The sequence below is a fragment of the Suncus etruscus genome, chromosome 12 (genome assembly GCF_024139225.1).
Source record: "Suncus etruscus isolate mSunEtr1 chromosome 12, mSunEtr1.pri.cur, whole genome shotgun sequence".
Taxonomy (NCBI): Eukaryota; Metazoa; Chordata; class Mammalia; order Eulipotyphla; family Soricidae; genus Suncus; species Suncus etruscus.
The window spans coordinates 37,949,985-37,955,096 of record NC_064859.1 but is presented as its reverse complement, the minus strand read 5'-3'; the positions used below and the strand labels follow the sequence as shown (position 1 = coordinate 37,955,096).

General features: G+C 30.2%; 1 non-coding gene across 1 annotated transcript; it reads left to right on the top strand.

The window, feature by feature from the left end:
• The first annotated feature begins 305 nt into the window (after positions 1-305).
• Positions 306-438, top strand: LOC126024821 (small nucleolar RNA SNORA51). Its single transcript, XR_007500921.1, has one exon. It is a non-coding gene; the product is annotated as a small nucleolar RNA SNORA51 (small nucleolar RNA).
• Positions 439-5,112: the final 4,674 nt, after the last annotated feature.

Here is a 5,112-nt window from a genome sequence, read left to right as displayed (position 1 = left end):
GATGGGTATTCCCCTGATTCAATGTGTATATGTACCCAAAATACTACAGTGAAAGATATGTAAGCCATTATGAAAAAAAAATTGTGTTTTTAATCAGAAATTTTTTTGACTTACATGTATTATTATTATATCAATTATATTATATGTTATGTTATGTCACTATATTATGTTATATTAGTTTACCTCATTATGTTAATCAATTTTGTCCTTTAAATGAATTCTTACTTTAAAACAAACAAACAAACAAAAAACAACTTTAGTTTGCTCTGAAGAAAAAAAAATAAAATAAATAAAAGATAAGATAAGGCCTCCCAAATCTTACCACAGGCTGTGTTCTTTACACTGGCTGTATAGAAAGAGGAGGTACAGTAAAGGCACCCCATATACACCTCAACACAGGCCCCTTGCCGGGTATGTATTGTGAATTGGGGGACAAAAAAAAATAACTTTGATGCTACACCCAGGTTGAGGAGCTGAATTAACAGGGACCAGTTTAGGTTCGATTGTATTAATATTTTATTGGAAGAAAGTTCAACAAGCATGTAGCTTTCTTAAAAGCATTTTTAAACTTATAGAAAAATAATTCAAATATTTTATTTTTTCTTTCATTTTTAATGAATACATTTATTTAAGCACCATGATTATAAGCATTTGTAGTTAGATTTTAGTTATATATTAAGAAAAAGAATACCTCTCCTTCACCAGTGCAACATTCCCACCACCAATGCCCTCCATCTTCCCCTCCCCACCCCTTGCCTGTATTTGACAGGCATTCTATTTCTCTCATTCACTACCAATTGTCATGGTAATTGTGAGTGTAGTTATTTCTCTACCTGCAGTCACAACTCTTTATGGTGAGCTTCGTATCAAGGGCCGAACCTTCCAGCCCTCATCTCTATTGTCTTTGTGTATTATTACAATAAAGTCTTTTATTTTTCTTAAAACCCATAGATGTGTGAGACTATTCCATGACTATCTCTTTCCCTCTGACTTATTTCATTCAGTCTAATAGTTGAAATAATATCACTCACTAAAGCACTTTTACTGATTAGAAAAACATGCCATATATTTAACAGAACTATGCAACAAGTTACAAGTAGTTCCACTTATACTCATTTTACTGTCAGGAATTGTTATATATGAAATCATTGACACCGAATTCAAAAACTATATCTGAGGGAAAATGCTATAAGTGTGACAAGAAGAAAAAATGATTATGCATAGCCATTAGGTTGCTATACTTTCAAACATTTGCTACTTTAATTTGACCTTCACGAATTAGTAGAGAAAAATAAAGCTTATTATAAAAATCTAATTTCTTTATAGAAAAAAAGCACATATCATAGCTCTAAAGCACAAGAGTGCTTTAAAAAGCACTCACAATCTATACTTTTAGAGGGATAAGTAATAATTTACCATTTAAATTATGTTGGAAACTAGAAAATCAAAGTGGAATTGGTGAATTTTCTGTTAAATTAATGTTTACATTACTTAAATAATAGATAAATAAAATTACCGAAATTCTACTGTTCTCAGGAAAACGTATTCCATAACTGGAATCTAGCACCAGTAATAAATAATTAGATAAAAAGGTAAGTAAGGAAGTGTTTAAAGTTGGTTATAACATGTAATCTCTAGTAAACTTTAATCTAGGGGAGTTTAATTTCCCCTTTATACTTATAAATTTTCACTATTATGAATAATACTGTGATAAAAATGGATATATATATATCCTTTTAGAAAAAAAGTTTTCTGTTCAGGGTCATTTAACAGCTCTATTCTTAATTTTTTTGACTTCCAACACTTTTGTATAAACTGAGCAACAATCTCACTAACGATTAATGTGAGTTTGTTTTCATCATATTCTCTACCCACATATCATTTCTAACATTTTGATTTAGACCATTTTACCTGGTATGAAGTGTTATCTCATTATCTTGATTTGAATTTCCCTGATAATTAGTAATTATGACTATTTTTCTCACCTGCCAATTGGTATTTATTTGTGTTATCTTTGAGGAGGTTTCTGTTCATCTCTATTCCATTTATTGATAGGGTTATTACTGTATTTATGTTTGTTCTTGGGCTACACAAAACAGTAATCAAGGTTTACTTCTGGGTCTGTGCTCAGAGAACACTTTTTGGTTCTCAGAGGGTGATTCTTGGTTCCAAAATATAGAATTGGAGTCAGCTACATGAACCAAAGCATCTTAACATTTGCATTATCTCTAGCTCCCATTTGGAATCAAAGACAATATAATGTAGATTTTATACAAACTGTTGAGTTAGAATAAAAAATGGCCAGAGTTCTCATGTTCTTCTTTGAAGAGAATGTTGTGTCATGATTATTATCTTATTAGATTATTTTCTATATATACTTATTCCAAAGTGATAGTAATACTTAACCTACTGTTCATAAAATCAGATTTATTGGGACATATTTAACAATAATATTGTAAAATTTAAGTATATAGACAGTTTATATTATTAACTTATACTAAAGAATAGGAATACATAAAATTAATCTATTATTCCTAAGAATTTTATTATAATATTTCAATTAAAATAATCTTGTAAAAAGAATTATGTTCAATAAAGAGTTTAAGATATAGTGGGCCTGGAGAGAGAGCACAGTGGCGTTTACCTAGCAAGCAGCTGGTTGGTTCGAATCCCGGTGTCCCATATGCTTCCCCATGCCTGCCAGGAGCTACTTCTGAGCAGACAGCCAGGAGTAACCCCTGAGCAACGCAGAGTGTGCCCCCCCCAAAAAAAGATATATTTAAAAACTGTATATTAAGTGGCAGACAAATATATTTACACTCCCAAAAGATTATGGTACATTTCTTTTCAAATTACTTTTTTACAAAATGATTTGGGCAGGTCAATTTAAAAATATATCATTAACTGGAGGACATGAACAAAATTTTTGCATTTCATATATTATTTCAGATTCTCTGGGTGACTGAAGGCTAATTAAATAAAATGCTTGTAATCAAGAAATATGTATAAATCTATTAATGGTAGGTTGGATATATTGTTGAGTGATAGAAATACACATAAAATAAACTGAATGCTAATCATACATAACTATGAAAATAACCATCTAATTACATACACATATAATCTTAAATTATACCGCGTTGTGTGCTTAAAGAAAAAATAAAATAGCTAGATTTTCAAATAAGTTAGAACAATTTACAACCCTCATTGTAAAATTTGACATCCTTCAGGCCTATTTTCAATTTTTTTCTTCTATATATTGGGGCCATGAAAATTCTTATGACAAGATATCATTATGTATGAAAATAAATGAGCTTGCAACCAAACATTGATTGTGTTGAGGGACAGAAAAGGTTCCCTGGAAAGGATTTATTTTATTTCAGTGTTACAAGGAGTTTGTCACAAAGTAAAAAATTAATAGCACATTTAATGTGCTATATCTTTCTTGTTATTCCCAAACTGTTTCTTAATGATAAGTACATGAATTTAGGAGCTAAAAATTTAAATGAAAAATGCTAGGTGCTGTCATTTAAGCATATATAATGTAACAAATAAGCATAACTTAGTTTATTCTTCCACAAAGTGGACAAACACAGGCTAAAGAGTCAAAAACCATGGCTTTTATAATACAAATAATAAAAAGTCATAGATATTAAAAATATGATTCACAATTGTACCTCAGAAATTCAAGTAAATTGAAATCAAATTTACTAATAAAAAAGTAAATAATCAACACAAAGAAAGTTACAACAGTGTTTCAAAAGAAAAAAAATAGGACAAAGGAAATAAAAAAAAACTGCCCTTGCTCATGGATTGGTAGGATTAATAACATTAAAGTGGTAATATTTCACAAAACATTTGATCAATTTTTGCAATTCCAAAACAATATCTATGAAATTTTTCCAAAAAATAGAACAAACACTCCTGAAATTCATTTGGAACAATAATGTCCATGAATAGCTAAAGAAATCTTGGTTTAGAAAGATTTTTCTTGTTTTTTTCCTTTCTTTTTTTTAATTTCCCCAACTTTAAACTTTATTATGAATCAGTACTTATTAAAACAGCATGGTATTGAAATAAAGACAAACTCTCAGATAAATAAAATATACTTGACTATCTTGAAACTGACCCTTAGGTATATGATTGATTAATCTTTGATAAAGGGGCAGGAAATAACAAGTAGAGCAAGGAAAACCTCTTCAACAAGTAACGTTGGCAAAACTGGTTCTGAGTTCAGTGTATACAAATAGAGTATGTATGTAGAGCTTCCCTCTATGTACCTTATGGTTTGGGTGTGGTATCATGTCTTTAATTCATTTTGATGTGACTTTTGTGCATGGCTTTAAAGATATCATACAGAAACCATAAGATACATTGAGGAAAGCTTAAACTGAACTCCCCATGACATTAAAGTTAAAGGCATTCTGAGTGGTGAAATAATATTGGCCAAGCAAGTGGAAGCAGAGATAAACAAATGGGACTACATTAAACTAAGAAGATTCTTTACCTCAAAGGAAACAGTAAATACAAAGACTACCCACAAAATGGAAGGAACTATTCATCCACTACCCATGTAATAAGAATTAATATTTAAGATATATAAATACTAGTAGTTCTAAACCAGGAAAAAAAATCATTTAACCATTTATATAAATGGAAGAAAAGATTAACAGAAACTTCCTTCAGAATAAATACAAGTGCTCAAATGCAAATAAAAAATGCTCTGCATCATTAATAATCAGAAAGATGCAAATCAAAACAAAAAATGAGATATTATCTGACACTACAGGGACATCAAAGAGAACAAGAACAACCAGAGCTGTCATGCATGTGGAGAGAAAATGACTCTCATTCACTGGTGGAAATTCACTGATGAAAGTACAACCCTTTTGAAAAAAATATGGATATCCTTCATAAAAACTAGAAATTCAGTTTCAATTTTGACCACAATATCACTCCTAGGAATATACCCTAGTAGCCCAAAAAGCCCTCTGCATCCCTATGTTCATTGATGGCTGAAAAGTTTTAGGTAAGTTAACTAAGTTCATAATTATATATGCAACATGAAGTCAAAATTGTTTCAAACTGCTTCAGAAAATAGACTCTCTTATG